This window comes from Coregonus lavaretus, assembly GCF_964263955.1.
Source record: "Coregonus lavaretus genome assembly, chromosome: 13".
NCBI lineage: Eukaryota > Metazoa > Chordata > Actinopteri > Salmoniformes > Salmonidae > Coregonus > Coregonus lavaretus.
The window spans coordinates 23524668-23538925 of NC_140000.1; the positions used below are offsets into that span (position 1 = coordinate 23524668).

General features: G+C 41.6%; 1 protein-coding gene across 1 annotated transcript in view; it reads right to left on the bottom strand.

The window, feature by feature from the left end:
* The window catches only part of LOC311139521 (ras/Rap GTPase-activating protein SynGAP-like), a gene marked incomplete at its 3' end in the record, with an annotated part of 95899 nt that overhangs the window by 50778 nt on the left and 30863 nt on the right, over positions 1–14258 (bottom strand). The window lies entirely within an intron of this gene.

Here is a 14258-nt window from a genome sequence, read left to right on the forward strand (position 1 = left end):
ATGGAAGGCAGAACCCACTGGACACAGACGTCAATTCAATGTCTATTCCACGTTGGTTCAACGTAATTCCGTTGAAATGACGTGGAAACAACATTGATTCAACCAGTGTGTGCCCAGTGGGAGGAGACCAGTGGCTGGACAGGAGAGAAGATCTGTGAAAGGCAAGGAGAGGTTAACTAATGTATGCAGCATCATAGAAAGAAGGGAGTAGGAATGAAAGCGTGAAAGCATCTGAGGCCAGTTCATTACGGTCTTTCTTTCTTTCTTTCTTTCTTTCTTTCTTTCTTTCTTTCTTTCTTTCTTTCTTTCTTTCTTTCTTTCTTTCTTTCTTTCTTTCTTTCTTTCTTTCTTTCTTTCTTTCTTTCTTTCTTTCCCTCCCTATCCCTTTCTCTGCTACCCTCTTTTGAGATAGATCAATGATAACATCGTCATATTTGAGGCTATAAATATTCTTCCTGTCTCTTATTTCTCTCTCTCTCTCTCTCTCTCTCTCTCTCTCTCTCTCTCTCTCTCTCTCTCTCTCTCTCTCTCTCTCTCTCTCTCGTATTCTCTGTCTCTCTCTTTCTCCCTCCCTCTCTTCTCTCTCTCTCTCTTTCATCCGCACTCTTTCTTTCCCTCTTTCTCTCGCTCTCCCTGGTTCTGCTATCACACAGACACACAAATACTCAGGCATACACACACTCCTCCTTTCTCCCACGCAGCTATTTTACATCATTCAAAAGTGCATTTATCCTCTCCTCTCTCCAGCCTCTCATCGCTCTCTCTTTCCTCTCCTCACTCTTCTCATTTTCACATGATCCTGTCTTTCCCGTCACTTAGTAATGTATCTTGTCTCCTCCATCCTTTTCCTTCATCCTCCTTTCATTTATCTGCATTCCTTCTTTTTATCTAGTCTCTACATTCCCTCTACTTCTCAAAATGGCAATCTTTTCTCATGACTCTGCTGTCATGCTACTTTCCTCTGCCCACGTACTGAGCTGAGCGAGCGCCTTAGGGAAGGATCCTCATTGTGATGATAACCATGTCAACGAATCACAGAGGGTTATGAAATTCAAAAGGGTGTATGTCCATAATACACAGCAGAAAATCCCAAGACCAATGAACCAACTGCTAGTCCATCATTGTCCTTTGTAAAGGAAATATGGGAAGCGCAAAGGATCTTAATTTGATCACTCTTTTGTTGCTGAGAATTTTCCTGCACAGCAGGAAATTTAAACTTGTAGTGTATTTCAGTTTTTAAAAGGCTTCTAAAGTTTGTAATTTCAACTTTAAAATGTCAGACTTGATTTACCCTAATGAAAAATGTATCAACCTTTACAAAAATATCCCTTAGTTATAATCCACATAATAATATTACCTTTTGCTCCAGGATTGTTTTCCTGCTGTAGAAAACTGGCTCAAATTAAGATCCTACATCTGTATTGAGGTAGTTATCATACTAAGGGACCTGAGTTTTTCTGACCACATAACCTGACCAGGAAAACTACAGGCTCTAGTCACCCTGGTGTCATGATCTGTTATGACAGAGACAAAACATCATTACTAGGGACCAGAGTTTTTCCTGACTATGTGACCTTTTCCCGGTCAGTTCACATAGTAGGAAAATGTCAGGACAATAGTCATTATGTATGTACTCCATACACAGCCCCAACATAAACTAAGAGGTGTATCATTTCCTCCTGGAACTATTGTTCCCAAAACTAATTAGTTACAATTAGTAGATTGTAGCCATGTCTGAGTAGCTAAATGAAAATTCAGCTGGCATCCCTCCTACAGGGGTGTGTGACCGCTCTGTGGCTTTAGCTAGCTAGACATTTAGATAAGCTGGAACCAGTCAGCAACTTGGTGTCGTGCTCTCTCCCTGAGGGTGAAAACTTTGTCCTTTGTTGCCAGTTTAGATTAATAAGATTCTCTGATAATATTGGCCTTATTGCATTCAATGGAGGATTTCATTGGGAAAAAGCTTTGATTTGTTTGGAGATCTACCAAGTCATTTTCTTTACTATTTTCAATGCTTAGTCTACTATGTGATAGAGGTTATTCAAAAAGACAGCAAATATTATTCTTATGAATGTTTTTTGTGTGTGTATGACTGTAAAGGCTGGTTGGGTCACACTTAATTTGGATCGTCCAGATATTCCATCTGTAGATGCTCTACAGATGGTCATACTATTAACAAACTATCTGTTGAAAAGTAACTGCATGCTAAGGTTACAGTTAGGGTTAGGTTTAGAATAAGGGTTACGTAAGGGTTAAGGTTAGGGTTAGGGCTAGGGTTAGGCCTAGGTTTAGGGTTAGTAGATAGTTAGTTGAAATGTTACTGATAGTCTGTAGATAGTCTGTAGAGCATCTACAGATGGGCTATCCAAATAAAGTGTTACCGCTGGTTGTCATGGGTTACCCCTCTTGAAATCTTTGGGTTTTGTGTTCTGATATGATTGGCTAATGAAGCCTTTTGTTCGATTTGAAAGTCCACAGAGCCTTGCAGTGTGACGGTGAGTTTACGGAAATAGGAAATAGTGTCAGCAAGGTCGTTTCGTATCTGCTGTTCACCACTATTGGCCTTCACTCAAAGCTCTCAAATCACAGTGAAGCCAAACCTGACATTGTCAAAGTGTTTATACTCAAAGTGTTTATACAATAAAGGTTCCGATGCTTCCGTACTAAGAGAACAAACCCTTGAGATCCCCTTAGCATAATGCTTGCTAGACAACACAACAATAATTTGGCAAAGTCTGAGTGTCATTTGGCTCAGTAAATTAAGCAAATGTATAATGTACATGTTTGGTAATGATTATGAACAAAACACTTCAATATATCTGATAGGCTGCAGTTATTCATAAGAGCTTTGTGCCTAAGAAAACCTCAGACACATGATAGAATTACTAGGATTAATGATCCGTTTCACTACAATATTTTGGTAATATAAAATCAACATTACATTTATTACACCACTTTTTCTCATTATGGCAAATTTTGCAATCGCTGAGCAAGGATTTCTGCCCCATTTAAACATAACGTGTTAATTGCTTTATCTACAAAGAAACAATATTACGGTGTTGAGATTTTGAGTCATTGCGGTTTGACCTCCAAAAGTGGATATTTCAAAGCTTTACAAATGCCAACAGTCTTTGTTCCAATTCCTTAGTGATATGCAAACTTACAAGAAAGGATCTGAGGCAGTGTAGTGCATACTAATCTCCACTAGTAATGTACTGTAGGGCTACGTTCCAATGTCCATACTAGCGTACTACTTAGCATACTACTTGCCCAATGCGTTAGCAAACTTCATTCTAGATGGTATGCTTGTGTGTAACAGAGCCACAATGTATAACTGACCAGAGATGACATACTATGGGTAACTTTCTGTTCAATACTGAAAAAGGAAAAGCCTGCACTTGTTTTTTCCTTTTTCAGTATTCCTTTTGAACCAGGCACCCAAATACTTTTTATTACGACAAACATTTCCTCATACTACAATTTTCTGCTCTAGAAATGACATAAGCAGACGTAAATGACAAGTGACCTAACACTATTATGTATGGTTCATGGTACACAAGATCATCTGGGGTCTGGGCTAGCTTGTCACTTGATATTGGGAAAGTATAGTCCCACATGTCATAGCAGCCATATGTCATTTTTGTATGAACTGAAATCAGATGTTATGAAGTAGGAGGGGAGAGGGGAATTATGCTATTGAAATCATAACAGCATCGTATGCAGTACCAGTAAAAAGTTTGGACACACCTACTCATTCCAGGGTTTATCTTTATTTTTACCTTTTTCTACATTGTAGAATAATAGTGACGACATCAAAACTATGAAATAACACATATGGAATCATGTAGTAACTTAAAAAGTGTTAAACAAATCAAAATATATTTGAGATTCTTCAAATAGCCACCCTTTGCCTTGATGACAGCTTTGTACACTCTTGGCATTCTCTCAACCAGAATGATAGTCCCACTAAGCCCAAACCAGATGGGATGGCGTATCGCTGCAGAATGCTGTGGTAGCCATGCTGGTTAAGTGTGCCTTGAATTCTAAATAAATCACAGACAGTGTCACCAGCAAAGCACCCCCACACCATAACACCTCCTCCTCCATGCTTTACGGTGGGAACTACACATGCGGAGATCATCCATTCACCCATACCGCGTCTCACAAAGACACGGCGGTTGGAACCAAAAATCTCAAATTTGGACTCCAGACCAAAGGACACATTTCCACCGGTCTAATGTCCTTTGCTCATGTTTCTTGGCCCAAGCAGGTCTCTTCTTATTATTGGTGTCCTTTAGTAATGGTTTCTTTGCAGCAATTCTACCATGAAGGCCTGATTCACACAGTCCCCACTGAACAGTTGATGTTGAGATGTGAAGCATTTATTTGGGCTGCAATTTCTGAGGCTGGTAACTCTAATGAACTTATTCTCTGCAGCAAAGGTAACTCTGGGTCTTCCATTCCTGTGGCGGTCCTCATGAGAGCCAGTTTCATCATAGTGCTTGATGGTTTTTGCGACTGCACTTCTTGGAAGTTCTTGAAATTGTCCGTATTGACTGACCTTCATGTCTTAAAGTAATGATGGACTGTCATTTCTCTTTGCTTATTTGAGCTGTTCTTGCCATAATATGGACTTGGTCTTTTACCAAATAGGGCTATCTTCTGTATACCCCCCCTACCTTGTCACAACACAACTGATTGGCTCAAACGCATTAAGAAGGAAAGAAATTCCACAAATTAACTTTTAAGAAGGCACACCTGTTAATTGAAATGTATTCCAGGTGACTACCTCATGAAGCTGGTTGAGAGAATGCCAAGAGTGTGCAAAGCTGTCATCAAGGTAAAGGGTGGCTGTTTGAAGAATCTCAAATATAAAATATATTTTAATTTGTTTAACACTTTTTGGTTACTACATGATTCCATATGTGTTATTTCATAGTTTTGATGTCTTCACTATTATTATACAATGTAAAAAATAGTAAAAATAAAGAAAAACCCTTGATTGAGTAGGTGTGTCCAAACTTTTGACTAGTAGTGTATGTATTATGATGGGTGAGTCAGACACATGTAAAATGTAGTCAAGTGTGATCAAACGTACATCCTTTAGGGTACGTGCTATCTGGGATCCTTGGGACGTCCCTACCCTACTGAAGTTGACATTTTAAATGGTTAAGGTAAGGGTTAAGGTGAGGCACTGACCCATCCTTTAGTGGGGTGCAGTGCCAGTATAAGACACTCATAAGCTTTACCACGTACCTTTATTCACAAACATACCTTTATGGTGGAGCTTATGAGTGTATGGGCTCTATGTCAGATGTAACCACATATCCTCACTTGTTTTGTCATTTCCATGTGTTACTATAACACTTCATGCACTTCATGCTCAGAGTGTGGAGACAAGATGAGTGGGTTGAAGTTGCTTCTAAACACTGATACAGGGTAAGATATTTTTTCATCCCTACATGGTCCAGGTTATGATGAAGAGATTAGTAATCTGATCCTAGATCTGTGGTTAGAGCAACTTCTACCTTAAGTGGAGACAAATGAGAGATGTGAATGGTGTGATGTTTTGTAGTAGCACCAGTATTATGTTTCCTATATGAACTCCTTAATGGTGTTTAGCCATAATCGACCACATTAAATATTTATTTATGATTATACATTAAAAAGCCATCCATAAAAGGGACTAAATAGGTCCATTTCATTCAATTTCTCACTCAGTCCCTTTTAATCCAAACCCGGGCTCTTTATTTAGTTTCCATGGCAACATTTTTCAAGTACCTTGCATTTGAGTTACAGACACATAACAAAGCCAGCGAACAGAAAAGATACATAGGAGTCTATATGCTACATCCTACACACTCTCCTCCAAACGCTAAGCAACAGAGAGAGGAAACATGCTCAAAATGTGGGGAAAATATAAATCAATAACCATGCTGATATCATTTGGTTATTGTTCATGATATCTGGGGTATACGGTGTCTAGTACTATCATAACTGAAATGACAGACAAATGCAAAGCAATAAAAACATATTGCCTTAGACTGACTTAAATAGTATAGTAGTATATTAAATAGCACTAGGCATTACATAATGAAGGGAGGGTTAGAGGAATGTAGAGATGGTTGGAATGAGCCTTCTAAAAATAGAGAAGAAAGCAATAGTGTTCTCAGTCTACTGTAACTGCATCTGATTTTACCCCATATAACCTTTTATATTGAGAACGTGTTCACGGATACAATAGGATGCACATGATGTGTGTGTTCGTGTGCAATTGTGCATGCGTTTGTATACGCCGCCTACAGCATACATGATGCCAATGATGCATGTGTGCATGTGCCTGTGTGCATACAGTACAGTTTGCACTAGCATGCACATGCATGTGTGAATATGTCAGTTTGCATTGGCATGTGTTTGTGCGAGTGAAATGGTGGACTCCTTTCATTCTGAATGTAAATCTGATGTCAAGCCGAAAGCTGAAGATGAAATGTGTGGGTGGCAACAGCTTCCAGCTCAGTCCCTCAGAGAGAGAGGATGGGGGGGGGGATGATAGAGTGAGGGAGTAAAAGAGCGAGAGAGAGGAGAGAGACAAAAGAGAGAACGAGAGAGAAAGAGAGAGAGAGAGAGAGAGAGAGAGAGAGAGAGAGAGATGGATAGAGAGAGAGAGAGAGATGGATAGAGAGAGAGAGAGAGATGGATAGAGTGAGAACGAGTGGGAGGGACAGAGCAAGACAGGAGAGTTCTTATCTAGCCCGTCTGGTGTTCAACCTTCCCAAGTTCTCTCATGTCACCCCGCTCCTCCGCACACTCCACTGGCTTCCAGTTGAAGCTCGCATCTACTACAAAACCATGGTGCTTGCCTACGGAGTTGTGAGGGGAACGGCACCTCCTTACCTTCAGGCTCTGGTCAGACCCTACACCCAAACGAGGGCACTACGTTCATCCACCTCTGGCCTGCTAGCCCCCCTACCTCTACGGAAGCACAGTTCCCGCTCAGCCCAGTCAAAGCTATTCACTGCTCTGGCACCCCAATGGTGGAACAAGCTCCCCCACGACGCCAGGACAACGGAATCACTGACCACCTTCCGGAGACACTTGAAACCCTACCTCTTTAAGGAATACCTGGAATAGTCTAACAGTAATCCTTCTACACCCCCCCTCCCCCAGTGGTGGTTGTCCCACTGGCTATCCTAAGTTGAATGCACCAATTTGTAAGTCGCTCTGGATAAATGTAAATGTAAAAGCAAGAAAGCAAGAGGTAGAAAGGTAGAAGGAAAAAGAAAGGGAGAGAGAGTGACAGAGAGAGAGAGTGAGAGAGAGAAAGAGAGAGAGAGAGAGAGTACAAGAGCCAGAGCAATGGAGGCTGGAGAGGGAGTGGGTGTCTATATAGTGCTGAAATGCTCTGGGCCTTTTTTGTATGTTTTCCATTCTTTTGATAGAATGCTGGTCTGCAGACCTGTTAGCTTTTGATCGAAGAACTGTAACTCCAATTGTAGGATAGTCTCTCCTGTGTGCAACATACAGGGTACTCCATTGCAGTTCTATGTTGATCTTTCTTGACATATTTCAACAATTGTTTAAAAAACTCTACATGTATGACCATGCCTTAGAGGATGTCTGAGCCATAGACATAGAATCTATAGAACCGATATCCTCATTCAAGTCAACGTTCCGTGATGGGTAATACTGGTGGCCATATTGAGTGTACCCATGAGTAAGCTATACTGTGAAATTGACTTGACCTTACCCATTCAAATTTTTTATTTCTATGGTATGCACACTTAGGAGTAATTTCTGAGTTTTAATTGATGAGAAGTATGAATGGTTTAACAGATAAATGAACAATGTCTAGCCTTTAGGCTTGCCACTTAGCGCCAGTGGCAGCTTACTTAGTGTAATTTAATGCATGTCAGAAAGGATACGTTGTCATGACAATAAAATATTCCTATTTTTCAACTAGATATCCAGACTGAGCATGTTCTACTCTTGATCTAGCTCTAGCCAATCAGGGGCAATAATAAAGAGGGAGGTAGCCTTGTAAGATTTAAAGTCATAGTTCAACCTAAAATCAAAGTTTGCTAGATGCTTTCAGACCTCAAAAGTGGTTTGATTTGATTTTAGGGTGAACTATCACCTTAAACTTGCACAAATCAAATGTTTCATCTTATATTGGTGCAAGATGTTACAGTCTTCTTACTATTTGAGAAAGTATCAAAGCGGACTGTAATACATGAACAGTGGACCATGACAACATGCTTTCATGTGTGCATGACACAATAAAACGAGATGCCTGTTTAATCCAATAGCCTGTTCTTACTGTACAGAACCTGAATAGAATCTGGTGAATGGAACATACTTGGTCATGACCAAGATGGGACATGAAACATCGGATGACGACTTTGTTTCCTACCTAAGAAAGATGACGGCGTTGGTTCCTACCTAAGAAAGATGCCGGCGTTGGTTCCTACCTAAGAAAGACGAGAGGTGTTGTGCTTTGATCCCAGACCTCTAAAGTATCTTCAGATGTCCAAGTGTATTCAGCCCACGATAAAAAAGTGGAGGCAATTCGAAGCAAATAACTTTAGAAATCCAACTTCGTCTTGAGTTACCATAGTTTTCCACTGGTTTTAGTGTCTGTTTGATATTGTTGTCACTGTCACATTCCTTTGGGCCCAAACTTGCTGTAAATCAATGCTCCTCCACCATGGCTTGACATTAGTGTCTATAAATAATTAAATACATTGGCATCAATGTCTGCTGACACTGGACGCGATTGTGAATGTGTGTCATGGCATTTGCCTGATAGCCTAAGTGCATTCGTCTGGGTTGCTGTCAAGCAAGTGAGTGCCTCACCCATTGAGTTCAGCATCTGCAGGTTTAAGACTATGAGTTGGCCATACAGATATATTGCTCAGGCAGTGCTTGAGGTCAATTCTCAAGCAAAGAATCCGATTGAAATAACACCTGCAAGCAAAGAGGGTAGAATATATTCTAATCAAAAACGAATATACAGCCAAATAACGAATACAGCCAAATAACTATCAACAACTTTGTCCACACTTTAAATATTCAACACATAAATACACATATCAATTATTTGATTTACCAGACTTTACTATCCAGGCATCTTGAAATAGGAATCTCTAGATCAACTTAACGTTTCATTCATGAAACAAATATATTCTAACTCAGTGAAAGAAATATGAGAGGTTTTATAAGTGCAATTTAGGAGAGGGAAAATGAATAGCCTTACTCATGGCATTTGTGTATGGGTCAAGGAAGGGAGGCAGTAGTCTTCTCATAAGGTGTCTTAACTTCAAGCTATATAATTTAGAGAAGTGCTGATAAATTTATTTATCACGACCTTAAAGTGTCACATGGAAGCTTACAGAGAAGGATGATTTTGTAGGCTACTCTTCCCCCATACATAAATAAACACCAAAATATAAGCTATCCTAGGCTATACTTGATTGAATTTGTAGACGTCTCTTACAGTAGTATATCCATATGCAAAAATATGAAGAATTAGAAATAGGCTATGTCTCCAAAGTCAGCGACTGTTATAATTCCTCACGGATGTATGGTTCATTCTTCCACCACCTCCCCCCAGCCAAGCTCTCCAGCACCGGCAGCGGCTGTTCCGCGGCAGGCAGTTGCGCAGAGAGCTCCTCTTCCCCGGCCTCTCCCTGTCCCCTCGCACCGGTGCCCTCGCCCCTAATCCCGCGGCCGTTTCCTCGGTAACCTACAGAAGATCTACTGAGGCGAATTTCTCTCATGTTTTGGTTGTAATTGAGCAATGGTTTTTAAGGGTTGTATGCCTTCGATCCCCAAAATGATGTTGTCCAGGTGGGGATGATATATTTTCTACAAGACCTCAATTTCGATTTTGGAAAAATAAAGTAATGATTAAAATAAACAATAATAATAATACACTTTTTCGTTCATTTTATGTTTTGTAGTTTTTTTTTTTACAATAAGCAGATCAACCCATGACATTTACAGCTGTGTATGTGTATGTGTGTGTGTGTGTGTGTGTGTGTGTGTGTGTGTGTGTGTGTGTGTGTGTGTGTGTGTGTGTGTGTGTGTGTGTGTGTGTGTGTGTGGGTGGGATGCGCGAGGTCTGCCTGTCCTGTGTGCCAATTATTTGGATGTAGACAAGTGCGCGTTTGGATGCGCTTCGATAAGTCCCACTCCTATGCAGGGGGAAAGATAATCAAAGTCCTCTTTCCGTTGATAGACCGATGCTTTCGTAGTTCCCAAATCGGCAGAGAATATTGAACTAGCAGCAAGCATATGCGGTGGCAGCGCTTGGTCAGGCTACTCTTGCAAGTACAGGAAGGACGAATCATTGGTGACCATCAAAACGCAAACGTCATACAAAAATAACAGCGAAACAGCAACACAGCAACGAAAGTGAACAGTGTCCTGCAGCATGGAATGACCGGGTGAATATGTCCAAATTCGCATCCCTTATCCAGTTGCTAGAAATTATAGTCCATCCTCAAGTAATACGCTTCTCCTTCGATGGAGGTCCTATACAACCTATGTCGAACGAGATTATGTCACACAGGTGTATATTGTTGGAGCAGCACTTATACCTTGCTTTGCCTTCACATCTCCCCCACTCTCACGCTCTCTCTCTCTCTCTCTCTCTCTCTCTCTCTCTCTCTCTCTCTCTCTCTCTCTCAGTTTTGTTAAAGGGAGAGGACAGCAATGTTTTGAAAGGGGGTGGGGAGTCGAGTAATGGGATGTGGAGTGATTTTAAGTACTAGTATGGGGTGCCCAGAATTCTCTCTCTCTCTCTCTCTCTCTCTCTCTCTCTCTCTCTCTCTCTCTCTCTCTCTCTCTCTCTCTCTCTCTCTCTCTCTCTCTCTCTCTCTCTCTCTCTCTCTCTCTCTCTCTCTCTCTCTCTCTCTCTCTCCACCCCCTTCATCACTCTCTTCCTGCCCCCTCTCACTCATACACACACACACACACATCTGGGAGAGTGAGAGGTTCAGAGCTAGGGGCAAGTGTATGGGAGGCATGAGCGTAACAATATGACTATGACACTGAAAGCTGCAACCCGCTCATGCATACAGAAACACACACACACACAGACACACAAGACAAATCTGGGGTAGGTGTAATGGTTTCATAAAAAGAAAGACAATGATAACTGAATACATCATAAGTACCCAAACACATCTGTAACGGTGATAAAGTGCTGTGCCTATCTTCAAGTAGGCACAATTTGCGGTACTCTTTTATCACCAACAGCTAAAAAGATTTCAGTCACTTCAGTCACTTAAGACATCTCCAGTGATGGCACTTTATAGTATATTTAAAGCAATCAGTATTTCCAAAGGGTGACTTAGATCTGTTTCCATGACAACTGTAAGCTTGAACCAACTTTTTAACCCATCGCATTACAGATAGTAAGTCACTGAGCTATAAGAATTACTGGGATTGGTTGATTTAAGTATTGCAGAAAACAATTTACTACACCCCCTCCCACACACACACACACACATTTTCTCTCCTTCACTCCCCCTCTCTCTCTCCCTCTCTCTGCCTCTCTCTTACTCTCTCTCTCTCTTGCATTCTCTTTAACGTCTGTGTGTCTGCTCTATAATTATTTCCATGGTTACCATTAGTGATGTGAACCTAAGGATGATGTACTATTGTTGTAATCTTTCCCTCTCTCTCACCACTGTCATTTACTCTTTCTTTTCACATCCCTTGCTTACTCCATGCATTTCAAATGTCCTACCCGTTCACATAGTTCTCTACCCGTCTCACTCCATCAGATAGAGGAAGAGGGATGATATGAAATGAGGACACACTTGAAGCGTGCACAGCGCCACCTGGCTAGGCAGAGTGCCAAGGCTGAGTAGAAAATTGGGATGTTGGCAATGGTGGGCACAGGCACAGGCACGTGGGAAACTGGGGACGCATTAGAGGTACAGACACAGTTTACACTACAGTACATACACACACGCACACATGCGCACACATGCACACACACGCGCAAGCAGGCACATAAACACACACAATTCCAGTGCAGTATACACAACACAAGCCCACGCATTCAGTTGCATGGGAAGACATTTGCATGGATGTTCGCACACCTTCTGTAGATACCCTACGGCCTCACACCCATAACACATACATATCCTTGACACATTTACAACATCCCATTCACCCATCATATGGTGTGAATACTGTATCTCCCCATCTCCCATCCATTCTTACTCTATAACTTACTGAGAGACCAAGTATATGAGCTCCTTTCTAGCTTCACAGAGTGCGGTGGAGCCTTTAGGTGACAGGCAGTCAGAGTGGGAGTGTTGGCCTGACAACACCGGTATTCTGTCTCTGTAAAGCCACGTGCCTCCGGAGCTGCAGCACACAGCAAATATTCAATTAAGAGCCTGGCTAGTGCAGCTGGAGAGCCTGGTAACGACACTCTACGTGTGAGAACAGAGCAGGAGAGCTGAGAGAGATATAATAGATATACAATACACAACTATAGGGGCATTGAGATAAATGTGTTAGAGACAGACAGAGAGAGAGGGGGGAGAGAGAGATAAACGGAGAGATGGAGAGATAGAGAGAGAGACAGAGAAACACAGACAGAGAGAGAGAGAGAGAGAGAGAGAGAGAGAGAGAGACAGACAGAGAGAGGGGGAGAGAGATGAACAGAGATATGGAGAGATAGAGAGAGAGACAGAGAGACATAGACAGAGAGAGAGAGAGAGAGAGAGACAGAGAGACATAGACAGAGAGAGAGAGAGAGAGAGAGAGACAGACAGAGAGAGGGGAGAGAGAGATGAACAGAGATATGGAGAGATAGAGAGAGAGACAGAGAGACATAGACAGAGAGATGGAGCGAGAGACAGAGCGTTGGGGGGAGAGGAGGGAGCTTTATCAAGCGCTAATACAATTTGTACTACATGAAGGAAAGTTGGCCATCATAATGACATGCAATATCCATTACAGTGTTAGAATTTCAAAAATATATTTCCTAGCTCCATAGAGTAATGATTTAAAGAAGACCACACCGCACTGTCCTTGCTATTTTTTTTAGCAACAATATCCAGACAATAGCTATTTTTGCCTCCTTTGTGTAAAAATACTGGCATCCATGCTCTTGTATATGAAGTGAGGACCAAGGTCATTTTACCTTTGCTTGGTCGCTTTTTTCAACACCCAATCCTTCCATTTCAACTCCCTCCATTTCATTGTGCACGGCACTAACAGCTGCTGATTCTTGGCTATTGACGAATCGCAAACGATTTTGCAGCAACTGGCATGCACCTATTTGAGATGCACAAAGAGGAGATATAGAAAAGGCATACATGTATATGCAAAAGGAGAGAGTCATGGTCTATGAAAGCCATAAGGGAGAGAAATTATTGACAGCTTGTGTTAGAGATACAGTGAGGGAAAAAAGTATTTGATCCCCTGCTGATTTTGTACGTTTGCCCACTGACAAAGACATGATCAGTCTATAATTTTAATGATAGGTTTATTTGAACAGTGAGAGACAGAATAACAACAAAAAAATCCAGAAAAACGCATGTGAAAAATGTTATAAATTGATTTGCATTTTAATGAGGGAAATAAGTATTTGACCCCTCTGCAAAACATGACTTAGTACTTGGTGGCAAAACCCTTGTTGGTAATCACAGAGGTCAGACATTTCTTGTAGTTGGCCACTAGGTTTGCACACATCTCAGGAGGGATTTTGTCCCACTCCTCTTTGCAGATCTTCTCCAAGTCATTAAAAGGTTTCAAGCCTGACGTTTGGCAACTCAAACCTTCAGCTCCCTCCACAGATTTTCTATGGGATTAAGGTCTGGAGACTGGCTGGGCCACTCCAGGACCTTAATGTGCTTCTTCATGAGCCACTCCTTTGTTGCCTTGGCAGTGTGTTTTGGGTCATTGTCATGCTGGAATACCCATCCACAACCTATTTTCAATGCCCTGGCTGAGGGAAGGAGGTTCTCACCCAAGATTTGACGGTACATGGCGCCGTCCATCGTCCCTTTGATGCGGTGAAGTTGTCCTGTCCCCTTAGCAGAAAAACACCCCCAAAGCATTATGTTTCCACCTCCATGTTTGACGGTGGGGATGGTGTTCTTGGAGTCATAGACAGCATTCCTCCTCCTCCAAACACGGCGAGTTGAGTTGATGCCAAAGAGCTCGATTTTGGTTTCATCTGACCACAACACTTTCACCCAGTTCTCCTCTGAATCATTCAGATGTTCATTGGC